The sequence below is a fragment of the Vidua macroura genome, chromosome 22 (genome assembly GCF_024509145.1).
Source record: "Vidua macroura isolate BioBank_ID:100142 chromosome 22, ASM2450914v1, whole genome shotgun sequence".
Lineage (NCBI taxonomy): Eukaryota > Metazoa > Chordata > Aves > Passeriformes > Viduidae > Vidua > Vidua macroura.
Window position 1 is genome coordinate 6,887,710 of NC_071592.1, and position 18,626 is coordinate 6,906,335.

Below are 18,626 nucleotides of genomic sequence, written 5' to 3' on the forward strand. Positions count from 1 at the left end.
CGGATCCACTCACAGCTTGCGTCTCCACATGAGGTGTTCATAGAAATAAATTTGAGAACCAGCATTACTGACAGACAATTTCAAATGGTTGCTGTGCTTTAAGTTACCAACTGAAAGCCAAACCAAACTAAACAAAAATTCTGACATTTATCCATATTACTTTCCACCTCAGACTTAACCACTATAAAGCGCATAGTTTACCAAGAAACGGAGACTTTCCTAGAAGGAGCAGGGGCTGCTTTTCCTCAGAAAGGCAGTTTTGGCTTAATATCCTGGCCTGAAGAAGCATAGAAAATTCTCCATCCAGTGGAGAGAGCCTGGCTGCAAAAAAAAAAAACCCAAATGAAACCCATCTGAAAAAACCCACCTGAGTCTGGACCACTTCTGAACTTTTGCTGGCACAAATATGTCAATTAGGAGCACAAAGAATCTCCCCCCACCTTTGCTGTCATAACTGTGCTGGCCAAAGCCTTTACATGGTGAGGCAGGGGGAGGGGGAAGGAAAAGGAATCCTTGTGCCAGGTAGTTCATTGTGGCTCTGGGAAGCTGCCCAGTACCTCCCCCAGGAACATTTCAGGATCAGGCAGTGCTGTTGCTGTTACACCACCAGCATTGGTGGTGCAAGTGAGGCCCCAAATCCCCCTGACACTGGTAAAAGCTACTAAATAACAACCTCTTCATTAAAAGAAAGGCTCGTTCACCCTCAGGACATGCTTTCTTCAGCTTTACTGGAGAGCTGTGCCAGCATCAGCTCCTCATGAGCTTCACGCTCTTGGTCAGCACAACTCACCCTCCCGGAAGCCCACATGGATCCCTCGGGATTTGCTGAGGACTCCTGAGCCTTCCTCTGAGCTCAGCCTACAGTGGCACTGCTGGGTGTCCCCACACCATTCCCTGAGGCTGAGCTGAGCCACTGCCGTGACCTGGATTAGGAATAATCTGCTGCCCCTGGTGCTCTTAGGGCAGAGCTGGGCCAGCCCAGGTGAGACAGCCCAGAACCGACCTGCTCCCCCTGGTCCTGATCCCTCCTGTGCCCCATGGATTCATTAGGGATGCAGTTATTTGGGATTCACAGCACAGTCCAACAGCATCACGTGGCTCAGCCCAAACTCCACAAGTGATGTCTGGCCACAAAATCCTTCCCAAGACCACTGCAATATTTAATAGAATTTCCCGAAGTGCTGCCAACAGAAGGAAAGGTAGGATGGCAAAGAGCACTGTCTCCTTCTGATTCCTTGGCTTTGGATCATAGAGACCAAACAGGAAAAACCATTTTAACAAACAAATGCAGCCTTACTGTGTCCCCAGATTTGTTCTGCTCAGCAAGAAAAGCCCCGTGAGACAAAGGCTTGAGAACAAAACACAAACCAGCCAACCCTGCAGCAGGACAGCATCTCCCAGCTGACTCATCCTGCCTCTTCCCAAAGGCTAGGGGACATCCAGGCAAATGGTGACCTGGCAACAGATTCTAAACACAGAATCCCAGAGTGGTTTGGGTTGGAAGGGACCTTAAAGCTCATCTTGTGCCAAACTCCTGCCACAGGCAGGGATACCTCCCATTAAACCAGGTGGCTCCAAGCCCCATCCAGGGCAATGGCAACTTCCTCCAGGACACCCTTCCAAACTCCCAGCCTGTTTCCCAAGCCCTCTGCCCATTTCCCAAGCTCTCTGCCTGTTCCCTGCAGCCTCATTATCCTCTGCCAAGGGAAAACAAGCTCCTGTTCCACAAACAAAGAGCACCTGTCTCATTCCCTGCTGGTAGCACTCATATTTCGGGTTTGACAAAACCCCCTTCCCAGGGTAACAGCACCACGTTTTCTGATGCAGGGTCAGCAAAACTTGGGACTCCAAGAGAATAATCTTGGAGGGTGTTTGCTGACCCACATTCCCAGTAGGTGGGCAGCCTGTTTGTTTATGTTATTCCCAGTGATTTTACAGGTCACAGCACTCAGCTGGCCCCTGCTGTGAGGGGAGCCTGGTGCTCAGACCAAAGCAACAATAACATGTGTGGCTGCAGAGCTCCACAGCAATCCACAAACTGCACTGGCAGGCACAGAATCAAAGATGGACAAAGGTGTGGGAATGTCATAAAAAAAAGCATTACAAAACAAAAGTGAAATCCATCCTCTCTTAAAGGACATTTACAGCAAATCAGGCAAAATTTTTTCTAGGCTATTAGTCCCTCCAGAGCCATTCTCTTCTAAAATTAAACTGCTGCAGGGAGAGAAGGAGAAGCAACAGACTCTTCTGAAAAAAGAGCAGCACCAGGAATCAGGAGATGAGAAGCTGGGGTTGATTTTGCCACACATTTCCTGCGCTCCTGATTCTGCACACTCAGGATCAGACCGAAGGGTGGGAGCAGAGCGAGGCCAGCTGGGTCCCCACAGAGCAGCAGTTACCCCAACCTCTCCTGAAAACATCAGCCAATATACTCAATATCCATCGCCTCACACTCAGAAAAACCCACTCTGCAGACCCACGTCTCACTGAGGTGAGAAGTGACGCCAAGCCAAGAATTGAGTCACATCTCCCAGTTCTCTGTCATGTTCCTTAGCAACAAGACATTTTCCTCCTTCCCTCCTGCCACAGCACATTCTATTTTGGAAGCTCATTTACACAGCCCTAAAAACCCCAAGCAGAATGTGGAACCACGCACCACCAAGCACCATCCCTTAGTCCTTGAACAGGATGCCGGGTTTGAAGAAGGACCAACCAACACAGTAACAATCTCACTAATGTCTATACTGGGCTCCCTCAGCAGGCATAAAGATTTTCAAGAGATAATTAAAAATTCCATAGATATGAGAGTCTAAAAATATCTTTCTATCTCCAATAACTTTCATAAATGTGTAGTGACTGGTTTGCCATAAACAAGAGCAAAATAAATTGTGTTTTCTGATGCTGCAGCATTTCTCTTGTGCCAGGCTGCCATCAGTTAAGGCTGGGCTCTGAAGTGAAGAAATATGTTAAAGGTGATTAATTTCAGTGTAATTTAATAAAAACCATTCAAATTAGCTAAGACACGAACCAGCCAAGGATAAGGACAGAGTTCCAGCTACCACGAGAGCCCCACACATATGGAGAGTAAAGTAGGTCATTGATAAGAGCTGGTGCTGTTTATTTACAAAGCCTGGTAATAAGGAAGCTGCATCTCTTGCATCTGCCCAGGCCCCTGCAGTCATACTTTGGGCAGTGTCTGTGCAATGACCTCAGCACAACTCCAGCTATTCCCCATTCCTGCCAATAGCAGCCCTTGGCTCAGGTTGGCTCCTCCTGGTCAGCACAGGAACATCTGGCACCAGAGATCCACCAGCCTGGCAACTCACAATTACACAATTCCTTCAGTTCTGCTGCATCTGGGTCTGGTCACTCCTCTGCCAGAGACAGCACACTGCAAATCCAGAAGCTACCAACATGGTAGCTGGCTACTTTCATTTAACTAAAATCACATGTCTGTGGTGACATGCACAAGGATCATCTACAGAGTGAACTGCCTGGAGAAGTTTCTTTATGGCCGTGAGAAAACACAGACATGAACCAGGACCTAATGTACAACAGCAAAACCTCTTTCTGTGCTCTTCTGCCAAATTTTTTGAGTGTTTGTAATGGCTTAAGAATGATAACCACAAGGTTAGTCTGATGCAAAAATCTATCACATATGTCTGATACCAAGAAATCTGTGCTGTTTTCCAGCCTTAAGACATGACTGATCTTTGCACAGAATCTAAGACCACAAGGGAGCACTAAGATGATACTAAATGATACCTGACCTCCTGAACAAAGAGACCCCAGGACATCTTCGAATTAATCCCTGAAGGACAGCACACCTGCCCCGGGGCAGCGGTACATGGCCAGGAGATATAATTCAGTTATTTACGTAGCTGAAGGCTAAGAGAGACATGAGAGAGGTTTCAAAGGTTCAAGGGCTGACAAGGTCAATCTATTAATTCTATTAACAAGTTTAAATTGTATTTTGGAAAAAAAACAACAGTGCTGACTAACAGAGTCCCAGTGATGATGCAGCAGGGACAGGCTGGGACAGGTAACTGGGGGAGGAAATAATGATGGATGGAGCTGTAGTGCAAAGGAAACCAGTTCTTAGAGCCTCAGTCTGGAAAAGGAGTGGGAGCTGAAAACAAACTGATAGAGATTTAGGACAGGTCAGCAGCTCAGGTGACACAAAGAGGTCACAGGGCCAGCAGCAAAACTGGGAGACAAGGGGAGCAAATTGGGAAACATGGAGCTAGGAGAAAAATATCCAGAGAGACACTTGAAATATCTTTTTTCTCTTTCATTCTAGCTAAGTCTTTGTGTTCTAGCAGAGCTTAATGCAGTCCTTTTGCTTATCTCACCTACCCTGGAGACTGAGGATCCTTTAGAAAGGCTGCTCTGACTCAGGTAACCATCACAGGCAGAACTGAACACCAGATCTGCCCATCAGGGAGATGGTGTCAGCCTCCTACCCACATTCACTTTGGCATGTCAGGATTGTTTGACTTCACATGCCCAAGCTCACACCACACCCAAAGATTTGAGATTCGACACCAAAACGTGCCTGTGTGCAACCCTACATTCCCACTGAAGAGGATGTGACAATGTAACCTGAGGATATCTCTGATACACAGTTTGCATGGTTTGAGAAGACCCAATTTCAGAACGACCCCAAAGGCTGTGTTGATGTGGCCCATGAAGGGTGCTATTGGTTAAAGGAATTTCTGGAACCTCAGCTGGGGCAGCAGCATTAAGGGTAAGCATGAACACCAACAACCAGCGCCCTGTGCTGGGTAACTCTGCAGACACTTGCAACTCGGGGAGAAATGGAAGAACACTCAAGAGGCAAGACGTCACCTTGGCACTGGGTGACACCAGAGCAGGGCCATCTCTGCCAGAAGCTTTTCCAGCTCACCAGTCATCACCAACAGGAATGTGATCCACAGAGAGACAGTGATGGCAATGCCACACATTCCCTGTTGGAGCTGACTGGAGCTGCTAGCTATCCATATGGATGGAATTGCCTAATGGACGACCTCAACCTCCCTTTAGGACAATCTAAACCAAACATTTTTTCTCCTGGCTTCAGTGGCCACAGCCTCAGAGGACTCAAGAGCTGACTGTTCCCAAACTCACACTGACTTGAAGGCAAAGTGCCTTCAAGTTTGCTCTGCCTAGTTCACAGTCCAGCTGTGCTCCATGCAGCTCCTTCCCTGATTAAAAGGCTTCCCAACAGCCCCATGGAGCTGCAGCTTGGCTGAGCCTCGCCCACGCAATTCCTGCAAGTGGCAGCAGCACTGCAGGAGAGCTTCCAAAAACTTGACAGTAACCTAAGCTGACCCTGCATCACAGCAAGCGCTTTGGACACAGGCAGGCAGCCCGGAGCCTTCCCAGGCCATTCCAACACGAGCTGGGCCGGGATCTCCGCCGTGACGGCGGCACCACGCTCCTCCAGCCCGCTCCAGTGGGAGGGGGCGAGCGATGGAGAAGGATCTGGCAGGAATCAACAAACAACACAAGTGGAATAATGAGGAGTTTGGCAGATGGAGCTCGATCCCACAGCAAGAGGGTGTTTGCTCTTACACAAGGCCTTGGGAAGGCACAGGGAAGGAATAAACCCTTTTGATTCCATGGGGAAGGGGCATAAGCGATCCCCCTGGAAACAGGAGGAGGCCTGGGTCAAGGCACACTGCCTCGCTGCTCCTGATGCCCATGGCACTGCCTTTGCTTTGGGTACAGACTGTCCTGAGGTATGTGGTACTCCCAGTATGACAGGCAACATCCCTGCTGCTCTCCCAGTCCCTTCCCAAAGGCTGCCTCTCTCATTTTCACTGGCCCGAGGGCAAGTGTTTCCAGCTCAGACCAGTTACTTCCAAACTGCAGTGACCTACCCTTCCCAGATCCATACTGCTCCGGTTCTTCTCCTATTTACAGCCCTAACTTCCTAAACTGTTCATACTTTCACTATCAACCCCTGAGATAATTCTGCCTTTGGAAATTAAGTTTCCACTCACCTGGAGTGGAAATAAAAAGAAAATTGTTTTCATTCACATTACAATCACTTTACACATCACAAGAAGGATACAATAGCTAAAAGAGGATAAAAATTGCATTTTCACATACATACATGCTTCTTACACAGCTAAAGAAGTGTAAAAAACTTCACTGAAAGTGAAAATTGGACCTAAAAGTTTGGGGATTTGAGGTGAATTAAATCTGCTTTTTAAGACTTAGGAATGCAGATAATGTATTGTTTTGCCTGCTTTATATTCTTTTCCTTTCACTTCCCAGTGCAGAGCCTTGATTTCAAATAAGCCTCTTTTATCAAGCCTGTGTGGTACCCAGAACAAAGGAGGCCGGGGAAGAGGGGAAAGGGAAGGCCTCCTGTCTTCTCTGTCACAAATAATCAGATCCTGCAGGGCATTTAGTCCTTAAAATGGGCTCTGGCTTTTAGGAGGTTTTCTGAACAAATATGAACAGATGAGCCATGGCTACTTGCAAAGTGTCTACTGTGATCACAGTAACATCTTTCCCTGGGAATTTTATTTTCCAGAGTGTGCATTCCCTGCCCCAGGGCTCCAGCAAACAATAGACTGGCAGTTTTAATAGGAAACCCCTTTCTCCTGACCAACAGCATCAATAATATTAATGCTTAGGAATGTGCCAGTCTGGGAAGGGAGGGAAGACAAAAGGATAAAGTGATATGCAAAAATCTATTGAAATTTAAATTGTAGACACTTCCCTCTGTCAGCTGCCTCTTTGGGAGGGAGGTATAAATCTGAGAGAGAGGCACTGAACTCCAGCCCTGCAGCCCCAGGATCTTGGCTGGGGTGGGGTGGGGGGGTGTGCACACTGGAATTCCTTCTCTGCTGGGATCTGGGTGGGAATCCTCACACAAATCATCCCGGACATGAAAGAGGTTCCCTTTAACAGCTCCGGTTTACTACACACCCATGACCTGAGAACAAATCCAATAAAACAATTTACAACTATGGACCTAGTGTGGAGCAAGGTGGAACAGAAACCTCAAGGCAGAGATTAGTTAGAGGGAAACAAAAGTAAAACAATTAACAAGGAGGGGGAAAGGGGTAAGTATGCAAATTTAATCGGTATTTGGTCACCAAGCCAAGGAATCTGCCCAAGGGTACGGATCCCAGAGGATCTTTTCCCACTGCAGAAGCACAGGTCTATAACCAGCAGCCAGGGATGAGAGAGAAATTACTGACACCAGGTATAATTTCACCTGGCTGAAAACATGATCCCAGGTAGGGAGGCATCTGAGCACCCCGACGGCATCGCGCCCGTGCAGGACCAGCTCTGCTCCAGGTAGTGTCCTGGGCAGGACAGCCCAGCACAGCCCGGCACCTGGGCCCAACCAGGGGCTGTTAAGTACCATCGAATCATGGCATGGTTTGGCTTGGAAGGGACTTTAAAGTCCATCCAGTGCCACCCCTGCCATGGGCAGGGACATCTTCCACTGTCCCAGGCTGCTCCAAGCCTTGTCCAACCCCTGGCCTTGGGCACTGCCAGGAATGCAGGGGCAGCCACAGCTCTGGGCACCCTGTGCCAGGGCCTGTCCACCCTCCCAGGGAGGAATTCCTTGCCAGTATCCAATGTAAAGTATGTACCAAGAGCCTCTTTCCCGGTGCACCACCACCACCGGGAAAGAAAAATCCTCATCCAAAGCCACTCATTCCCCCCCCCACACATTAAGTACCTGGTAAGTTACTAAGCAACAAGTAGCGCAGACACCTCGGCCCCCTGTCCGAGCCCCGGCCGGGTAACCCGGGGTATCGCTGCCTCACCTGGCCCTGCTCCCGGCCGGGTCCCCGCGCCGGGCTGGCTCGGCTCCGCCGGGATCCGCGGGACGCGCCGGCCGCTCGCAGCCTCTGCGGCTCTGCCAAGCCCCTCCCCGGCTCCTCCTCCGCAGGTGCCTCCTTCTTCCCTCCCTCCCTTCCTTCCTTCCTTCCTTCCCTCCTTCCTCCCTCCCTCCCCGGCTCTCGCAGCCGCCCGGGCGCTGTCCCCGGGCCGGCACCGCCGCGGGACCCTCGTGTCCCTCCTGCCGCCCCTCCCAGGGCCGGGCAAAGGGCGCAGGGTGGGCAGGGAGGGATACGAAGCAGCACACGGCTGCTCGTCTCTGGAAGGTCTAAAATACAGATGTAAAACAATCCCAGCTATAAAAATCTAGAAGGGGGATGCTGAGAAGACGAATCGGGCTGTGCTCGTTGGTGCTCAGCAACAGGACAAGAGGAACGTGAGGGGAAATTTCCCTGTGCAATCATCAAGCACTGAACAGATTGTCCAGATAGGGTGTGGAGTGTCCCTCACTGGAGATATTCCAGAACCCACTGGACACAATCCTGTGCCCTGGGATGGCCCTGCTGGAGCAGGGAGCCAGGACCTAGTGACCCTCTGAGGTCCCTTCCAGCCTGACCCATCCTAGGATTTTGGGAAGGTCTGACCGAAGGTTTGCCCCATGTAACCCGTGGCTGCTCCAGAACCTCCACCACCGGGACGGGCCCGGTGCCACCCCGTCAGCCTGTGAGCACGTCCAGGAAAGCACACGGGCAGCTCAGGGGCACATCAGTGCCACCATCACTATCACTCAGCCACTGCAAATCCCTGAGGCCACACTGAAGATCTGTCCCAGCATGTCCAGAAGGAAGGGAGACACAGCGGGCAGGCCTGAGTGCTCTGGTGGAAGCACGTCCCAGCTTGCAGATGTGACAAAGGCTGGGCCCCGCAGCCCCAGGGACCGCACCTGGCACCCACCGTGTTCCTGATAATGTCATCGCAGGAACAGTGTCCCCTCCCAGTCTGGGGGCTAGCTGGCATTGAACTGAATCAATGATCAGATCACTGAAAACAAACCCAATTAAAAACTCTCCTGGAGTTGTGCTGTTTGAAAGCAAAGCCAAAGTGACAGGATCATTTCCCAGTAACCCAGTTCCAGCCAGGCTCCAGCCCAGGGCAGAGCACAGAGACGCTGGGACTTGACCTGACTCCAGCACTGCCATCCCTGCCCAGCCTCAGCCAGCACCTGAAACAGGAACAAGAGCCAGGAGGGCAGGAAGCCTCAGCCAAGCCTTTTCCTAGTGCCAGTGAAGCTGTACCTTACCTGCATTTGCTGCAGGTCTGTGAGATTAGTTCTTCCATGGTGTTGTTTGACCTCCTCGAGCTCCCCCATTAACACCAGTTCATCAATCCCAGTAATTGCTGTCACCCACTTTAAAATTTGAGCTTGCCAGCTAAAAGTGGGCAACCTCAGAGTCAGAAGGATTAAGGAGGAATTTGCCTCTCTATCTGCAGGTATCTTGATGAGCAGGAGGGGAAAACTCATTTCTTTGGATGCTCACGCTTTCTCCTCTGTGCTATTTTCACAATCATTTGCTGACTCACATCTCCCGATGATCCTGCTCTCCAGCTTCTCTGTACACTTGGTATTCACTGCTGGACTTGTTTGGCCTGGACAATGAGCACACTATCACATCTGGGTTTACCTCAGCAGCCAAGCACGACCTCTAAACGCACTTTTCTCTGAATAATTCGAAGTGCAAACCCTTCTCCCTGGTACCAACTCACCATTCTGGGAATGCTCTTCCTACCAAACCCCTTGATCAAAGCTGGGAAATTCCCAATGCAGATGAATACAGCAGAAGCAATGCTATTCCAAATTAACATGCAAAATGCACATACAATTCCAAGCAGTATCTAGGACTTAGAGACACTGAGCTGCCCAAAGCTGCCAGGATGTGTTGTATGCTCCCTATATAGTATTTTTTTCTTTTTCCTGTAGGCCAGGCTTAGCTAGGAAGACTCCTTCAAGGCTGGTGAACCCCCCATTCACACACTTTGCTGGTGCTCAGTTTCAAACTAAGGCCAGGAGTTGCCCAATCCTATTCTTGCTAATCAGAGCAGGAATCTAACAGCTGCATCCTCAATAACACAGAATTGCCTCACCTTCAGGCTTGGGTTTTACCTTTCAAATTACTGCTCTGAGGAGGTATTTTACTACCTGGTGTACAATGACACACCTTTACCCCATCTGCACTTTGTTTCCTGTAAAGAAAAATCTTTAATCCTTCTTAGAAACTGCCCTTCTTTTAGGAGTGAAACCTGAGCAACCAAGATGTGACTCCTCTGCACCTGGGACCTTCTGCACCTGCACAGGGGTCTGTACTCTCCACTGCACTGAACAGCACTTCCATGTCTTTTGCTGCATCTGAATATTCAATTGGAAATAATAAAATAATCACACGAGTCTCATTTTCTGTTCTAATTTCTTTTGCCAGACAATTTTAACCTTTTTTTTTTTTTTTTTAATTTAGCTAGTGAAAGAGATGCATTCCCCACTCCTGAGGAGTTTGTCAGCTTGCCATGGAGCAGAGGAAACAGATAATGAGTATCTTTTAAACCCAGCTAAGAAGCCCAGGCACTTGAAACCACAGAAAAAAAGGGTCCATCTGTGTGCCTGTCACAAGTTCAGTCCTGAAATTCACCCTATCCTCCAAAAGTTATTTCAGACAGAAGGACTGGGAAGGCAAAGCAACCCAGAGAATGTTATTAGTGCAGCTTGTAGCTTCTTCTGCTTTCTGGTTTTGCAAATGTAACCACTGAAGGAGGTTCAAGCCATCATTAGGAGTTGGACAGCCAGGATTTTCCAATGCTGCTTCATCCTCAGCTGGATTTATCCTGCAGTCAGCTGCTCCCAACACACACACACACACACACACACACACACACACACACACACACACCCCACAAATAAACAAAAACCCCTTTAAAATAAGGGGTGTTGCTGAGAAATTATAGATGAAAATAGAGTGGGGCATTAAAAAAAAACCTAACAGAGCAGCACATCATGGCATGGAATGCCTTAAAATGATTAGATTTGATTCAAAGCCAACAGCAACTAGATTTGACATCCAGGTATCTCATGTCACAGAGTATGGAATCATCAAATCCCAGAATGGGTCGGAAGGGACCCTAAAGCTCATTCAGTCCCACCCCTGCCATGGGCAGGGACCTTCCAGTATTCCAGGGTGCTCCAAGCCCTGTCCAACCTGGCCTTGGGCACTTCTAGACAGCCACAGCTTCTCTGGGCACAGTGGTACCATGTGGTGACTGAGCTTTTGGTGGATGGAGCCATGGTCTGCCATGGCTTGCAAGAAAAATATTCCAACTATTCCATTTATGAAGTCTTTGTGCACAGAGGGGTGGTGGTGCAGCTGTTCAACCTTTGTGAACTTCCCAAGACCAGTTTTAATGGGAGAGTTGAGCTATGCACTGGTATGACCCTTGATAAATCCATAGGCCAGGAAGAGATCAGAGCTTTCTGCCATCATTTATGGTTAAAACTGCCTGAAGTATTTCCCAGCCACAGTCTGGCTCCCACACTAATTTACAGAATTATTCAGAAAAGAAGAGGAAAAGCAGAGCAGAACAAACTCCCCCTTGCCGTTATTTCAGAGCTCTTAGCATAACTGCAAAGTTTTGCTAAGCCAACTATGACTACAGTTAAGCCCCATTTTGACAGAGCTTTTGAGAAAGGAAAAAACCATCTTGTTTAAAAATAACAGTCCCCCCAACCTGAGTAAGTGGAGAGCAGGCAGAGTGAGAAAGCAGCACAGAACAAGTTAAAGGGAAAGTGGCCTTATTAAAGCACATTGGTGCCTCCAACACCCTGCACTCGGCCATGTTTCACTGCTTTGCTTCACACTACTCAGCCTATTCTGGGGGATCCAGCCTCTCAAACACCAGGAATGTTTTCATAACAAACATCAACACAGCTCTTTCTTACCTGCACAGAACACAGTTCTATGTCATTATTCATGAACTGATGTGTACAGACTGTGCACAGATCCACACACCATGCTTGTTCCTTTTCTTTCCAATTAAAATTCCCCAGGAAACATGGTCAAGGCTCACCACAAAGTTATCTGTCAAAGTGTGAGATGCCTGAAGCTGCTGTTTATGGGCTCAGCTTCTTTCCAAAGCCTCAGTGACCACACTCAAGGAGAAACTGCCCGATAGGGAACACAGGAATTAATCTCTCTCTTCTCTCTACCTGTGTTCCAGGCATTTCCCTGTGCCTGGAGGCTGATTTCCAGCCCTGTAATTACACCAGCAGTGCCTCCCAGTGGGGATGTAGGATAAGCTGGCATAGAGCAGAGGATGCTCCTCAACTGGCAGAGCTCTGCTGCTCCCCTTTCTCCCTGAAGCTGCTGAAGGGCTCCTAGGCCAGGAGCCTGGAGCCTGGCAGGGAGTTGGGGTGGGCAGGGATGCGTTTTTTTGTGCCAGCTCTGTGTGGGATCTTTTCCAAATTTCCAGGAGACTAAGCTATGCCAGGGAAAAACCTGACTGCAAACTTGGGGGCTAGACACAGAGGATCATTCACTGACACCTCCACCTGTGCTTCACTGGGATTGTTCAGAGAAGGCAGAAGGTCCCTGGAGAATCCCCAGGCTCAGCCTGGACCTGGTGTTCCCACAGAACAACACTGGTGTCCACCAACTGTCCTGGAACCACTGGCTTTGCACTCATGGCACTTTCTGAGGGGACACAGGATCCACGCCCTCAGGGCTGGGAGGGCTCCAGAAGGGCTTTCATAGATTAGAAAACTCTCTGAGTTCAGCTAAAAAATAAAAGAAGATATGAGTGAAAAAGCAGGAGCAAAAGGTACCTTCCTGCTGCTCCTGGGTCCCTGAGCCTGCAGGTCCCTTTTGTTTCAGTCCAGCTTCTCTCCAAAGGATGGATCTCCTGCCCTGCTGTCCTGCAGCTGCTCTGCCCCCGCCCCAGCTTCCCCTGTGCCCTCCAGACATAACTCTCGTCCCCAAATTTGGCTCTTCCACTCCAGGCTTTCAAATCCAAACCTCTTGAAGAAAATGTCAACCAACTCACTCAGAACTTCCTGAGAACCACCCAGAGAGTTTCCATAGCACCCAGGAAATGTCACAGAAACATGGATTTGTTCTCACTGCAAATACTGCATAAACATCACCTAAAACTCCTCAGTTTGGGGGCAAGGAACAGCCAGGGGTGCTCCTAAAGCACTGCCACAGTGCACTCCTGGCTCTCACTGCCATTGTCAGAGACATCTGCAGTGTTAAAGGATTAAAGGATTACAGAGAAAGGAGAAATACATTAACTCCCTAATGCTCTGCATCCTTAGGAACTTTGTGAAATACAATTCCTGCTCATCTCTCGCTTAGAAGTTAGCCAAGGTTTAGAGATTTTGTTTAGGGAAAGTGTTTCAGATTTGCCAGTGAAGGCAAAAAGCAAAAGCAAATTACAAATAAAAACATGTCCTCACAGGCAGAGAGTGTAGAAAGAATATTTGACACTTTTTAACTCTAAAACCTGCTCCTTGTAAATCCACTACTTGTCCCAGTTTAGTGAAGAACTCCCAAAACTGCAATTCCCTGCCATCCTGTGTGCCTGCAAGGCTTGCCATGGTACGCTATGGAGAACCCTCAGGTGGATTTCCATGCAGGTCTAGAGGAACACCCAAGCCCTGCCCCCCTTGGAAAAGGGAAATGGGACATTTAGATCATTCAGAGCTTCAGCCCACAACTGGGAATGCTGTGCTTCCATGGAATGCCAAGAGCATCCTGTGCCCTGTGGGGAAAGGGAGAGCGCAGCAGCAGCCCCAGATCCAGAGCCCTGCTGGTTCCTCCTCCCAAACTACTGCTGGAACAGCAGAACAACACACGTGGTGCTGCCTGGCTGGCTGAAGCACCGTGGGACTTTCTCCAAATCCACTCCCCCACTGCGAGCCACTCTTCATCCCAGGCAGGACAGAGCTGCTGCTGCTGCTTTGGGATGCTCCTACAACCCATTCCTGCCTGCCCAGGGAACACTGAATTTTTGCCATGTCTGTTCCCAGCACACAGGCTCAGGAAGCTCTTCTCTCCAATTCCTACTTTTCCAGCAGAATCACAGATTTTATGGTGCAAATTTCATAGAGGACCAGATGAATCCTGTATTTAGCAGCACTTCCACAGATCAGCCCACAGCTCTCATCCCTTTCTGCCAAAAAATGGTAAGGAACAAAAGACGAATCACTTAATACAAGGGAGGGATAGCAAAGAGAAAGAGAAATGAAATTAAAAACTCAGGAAAATGCTGCTGCAATTCTGATCTGCAGTACAGACCTAAAAGTTAAAGACCAAAAAGGACAAAACAGTCTTATAGTCCTGGGCAGTCCCTGCAATAAATCCCCTTCTCCTGAGACCAGGTAATTGCTGCAGCAATTTAGGGTAAATAAGCACTTTCCAGAGCTCACTGCACTGAAATCCAGCAAAACAATATGATTATTGAAGGTGAAGGTTGACTTTCCTAATGTATCCAAGATCCACACTACCAGCAAAATAATTTTTTTAAAGCAAGCTTTCAGCACTTCTGATGGGAGTGAAATAAAGCCCTAAAGCCTAGTTTAAAAATAAATCCTCCTCTGATGACTGGAGGAGGAACAATGGGCATCCAGACAATGACTGCAGCAGAAGCAGAGCTTTACACCTAAACCACAAGATTTGCAACGAATTCAAATACAGTTAGAAGAGAGGCCTGGCACTTCCCAAGCACTTCAGTCACCGAATTGCACCAGCACTGGCTCCCTCATAAACTGAAATGTTCCACCAGTGCTGCTGGGTATCAGGAAAGGTTCTTCCTCTGCCCGCAATGGTCACAGCCACGAGGCTGCCAGAGCTCCAGGAGCATTTGGACAACACTCTCAGACACAAGGTGGGATTGCTGGGGTGTCTGCAGGCCCAAGAGTGGAACTAGATGATACTTGTGGGTCCAGCTCAGGGCAATCCATGATTCCATGTTTTTGTGGATAGCAGGATTCAAATGAGCTCTGACTGGGTGTATTTATCAGCATTGCTTTGATATCAAATATCCAATAATAACCTGTTCACCTTGGGATGACCTCTAGGAAGGTACAGTTCAACCCCAATCCCAAGGGACTGGGTGAAACAGAGGGACATGGGGGACAACGTTGTCTGAAGCCTGTGCAAGAACTCTGCTATTTGCCTTGGTGCCAAGCCCCGCCTAGAAATAAAGCTCCCACACATTGCTGCTCTGCCTTTCCTAAAATCCCACCTGCAGTCTATTTCCAAGCACTTATGAGATCCAGGGAGACAGAAGTTCAGGTATGACTTAACACAACAAGCAAATAAATGGGAATGTCTGTTGTCAAATACCTTTCAATAACTGAGGATCAAATGTTTAATTACATAAAATGTACCAGGGACACATCTCAGCTCCTCAGTTCCACTGGAACACTTTAATTTCACCTAGTGCCAGTTCTGACAAGCAACAGCCACGTTGTCATGGCAATGACAACACAGCATAGTTGTTTTCTGCTCTCACAGTGCACTGGGCACACAGGAGGGTTGTTTCCATGCCATAAAACTATATATTTAACCACATTTCTTCCCTCTCTTATTCAAGCAAGCTCTTCCCTTCAGAGCATGGTCATAGAGGGTTTGGCAAACTCTTTGGATAGTGAGGCACAAATTGAAAGCCTGGGAAAAGAACGCTTTATATTTAGAAATGCGGCAGTGGGGGAGGAAAGAAGCCGATTTCTGATACACAAATTAACACCCACATGGCTGTTGATACTGCAGAGTGTGCACAAGGCAAGGCCCAGGTGTGCTGAGCAGCACCTTAAGATCTGGATTCACTCGCTGGGTCTGAGATCACTTGCAGAAAATCTGCCCCTGAGAAGCTGGGTTCTCAGAAGCAGGCACTGGCTTTTCTACCCAATAGGTTTTAATATAAAAAGAAATTACTAATTCTTTATTTCACTACTTATGACACTACAGCTAGGTTCTGCCAGCAAGCCTAGGGGTTAGTGAGGGGTTATTGCTACCACATACAGGGTTAGACGTGGTTAGGACAGAGAGTGATGGCACAGAACAGGCTCTACCTGAGCTCAGGTGGGACTGGTTCAGAGCCTCGGTAACAAATGCAGAGCCTGGTTTTACACTATCCATCTCCAAATCTGATAATCAGGGGAGGGGGCACAGGGACAGACAGAAGGCAAGAGAGAGGACAAAGTTAAAAATCTCCTTGAGGGACTGCAGGAGACCAACAATTCAGCATGGAGAGACAGCAATTAGACAGACAGAGCTGGAGAAATGCAGAGTTCAGTGCTGGGCATGCAGAGCTGAGCTCCTCTGGGCTGTTCTAGGCCTGAATTGTTCCTGCCCATCAATGTCTGGGTGCAAGCAGGAGCGTGAGGGAGCTGATCCACTGAGCTCACAGTGTGAACAGCAACAACCATGGGTGAGCTGAACTAAGTGGAGTGAACACCCAAATCCCTGGAAAACTGAGCTGGGGATGAAGTGGGTGGTGCTGGGGCCTGAATAACTGGGCTTGGAGCTGGCTCAGGAGTGAGCACAGTGTGTGCAGGCCAATTCCCTGCACACAGTTCCAGTCCCTGCCCATGGCAGCAGGAGGAACCAGATGATCTTTAGGCTCCCGTCCAACCTACACCAGTCTGGGATTCTGGGATACTGTGCACAGACCACAGAGTCTAAGCAGAGTTTTCACTGTAAAAAGAGTATTAAAAATTATATAAAATAAATGTCAGTTTATGTTGGCAAATGCTGGAGGAGAAATCAGTGATTTTTAACACAGCACAGCTCGCACAGGAACAGCCTTTGCTGTGGCTGGGAGACCAAAGATTTTGGGCTTGTGGTCAGGGGCACTTTGTCCCAGTTACAAAACTCTCCTCCAGCCCCTGCCTCCCTGTCCAGAGCTCAGCTCATTTATCTGAGCCCAAAAAAGAACTTCAGTGCCTAAGTGAGCCCAGAAAGGAACTTCCCCCTTGCACCAGCAAAACCTGAACATCAAATCCCCCATACTTAAAAAACACAAATATTTCTGAATTCCTGTAGCGGAAGCCATGATCTGTGGGACACAGGAATAATCTAAAACAGCCCCAGAGCCCAGCAGTGCTCAGCCAGGGGAGGATGTGATTCCTCAACTCTCCAGTGGTGCTCTCAGTGCAGCCACAGCCAAGTTTGTCATCTCTGTGGCAATTCTGTGACTCACAGAGGGACAGGGCTGTCACAAGGAATTAATGTCACAGGAAAAACAAGCAAAACCACTAATAAGCCTCATAGCTTTGAGCAGAAATATCAGAGCTGCTCTGTTGTCAGAATCTTCCTTCTCATAGCTGAGAGAGGAGGGGGACTCAACACTGACCACTGGCATTAAATAACCAGAAATGTGGCCATTCCTTTTTTTTGTATTAAAAACCTAATAAAAAAGCCTGCCTGAAAAAATAGACAGGCTAAAGCCTCCTGTGTTATCTGAATTTAACTGCTGCTGATCCTTGGCATGAACTGCATCTCTGAAGGGCTCAGGGATCCGAGGAACTTGACTATACAAATGGAGAAACATTGAGGAAAATCTTTTCTCCATGTTTGTGTGCCCAAAGGGAACTCCCTGGATTTCACAAGATTCACTATTCTGATTCCTCCCAGATTTTCTGTCAGATTATTTATCAGTGGACATGGCCAATCACAGCAATAAATTCTGCCCTCATTCTCAAAACCTCCATCCCAGTTTCAGTATTCTGTGGCTCCTGAGGGTTTGGACATGGGCAGTGGAAGAAGCCTCACCTCACTCTCAATGATATATCCCAAATACAAACCTTGCTCTCCCACTCTGGACATTCCTTCTGCCTGGAGGGTCTGATGGTGTTGGCACGTGCTCAGGGAGGTGCTCAGGAAACCAAACCTTCCCAAACCTTCCAGGTTTTCCTGTGCTGGAGGGAGCCCTGGGAATGGGAGCACTGCCTGTTCCCCACTCTCCAGGGACACCAGCACAGTCTGTGCCAGCAGGCTGGCAGTGGGCGTGTGGGTAAGGATAAATCTGTGTACATTTACATGAATATTATATATTTTATAATTATCTCTTTACAGTGTTTGCATATCAAGTTTTCAGACTGATTTAGGGAGTCCAAACAACATCCCAGGGGGAGCTGATCTGTGCAAGTGAGGCATTTGCTGTAAAAATGATAAATTTACCAAATGAAAAATGACCAACCCCAGGTTTTACTGACACCAGCTTATTGCTGTGAGGTTTAGACCAGAACTAGCAGGATCTAAAAAAGATCATGGCAACATGAAGCAGGACTCTGAATAAACAAGCCACATATTAGTTCACTTTCGGCATTGTCAGATGTTAAGGAAAAAAAAAAAAAGGAATTTTGGCTTCGGAAGGTTGTCATGTTCTAACAAACATCAAGAACTGTGTTCAATTCCTCCCCATCACCCATTTTTATCTTCTCTTTCTTTCACGCTGACATTCATACTTGGTCGTCTGGCACTTAATTTCTTTCTTTTTAATGTTTTCAATCTTTTTTATGGATTCAAGATGATTCTATCACCCCCAGAAAAGAGCTATAACCAGCTTTGTTCTTTCCCTGCTGTATTATTTTATGTCTAAATATCTTTTAAAAGAGCACCTTAGAACAAAGGTTTGTTTTGGTTTCCCCTAAATATCCTTCAGGGCATTAGTGCTACTGACCTGCATGTACAGAAGAAGAAGGAAAGAACAAGGAGACAGAAAAACAAGGCAAGAATGAAAGAAGGACAAAGAATAAATGAAGACATACAAGG

The 18,626-nt window shown here is 48.1% G+C and overlaps 1 protein-coding gene across 4 annotated transcripts in view; it reads right to left on the reverse strand.

The window, feature by feature from the left end:
- The window catches only part of ARHGAP32 (Rho GTPase activating protein 32), a 171,828-nt gene that overhangs the window by 39,870 nt on the left and 113,332 nt on the right, over positions 1-18,626 (reverse strand). Inside the window, exon 1 of one of the 4 annotated variants that reach the window (XM_053996898.1) lies at positions 7,797-7,848. The exons of the other annotated variants lie outside the window; for them this stretch is intronic. The gene's annotated coding sequence lies outside the window, so the exon portion shown is untranslated. Of the gene's footprint in view, positions 1-7,796; positions 7,849-18,626 lie in introns of those variants that run through there. 4 annotated transcript variants of the gene reach the window in all.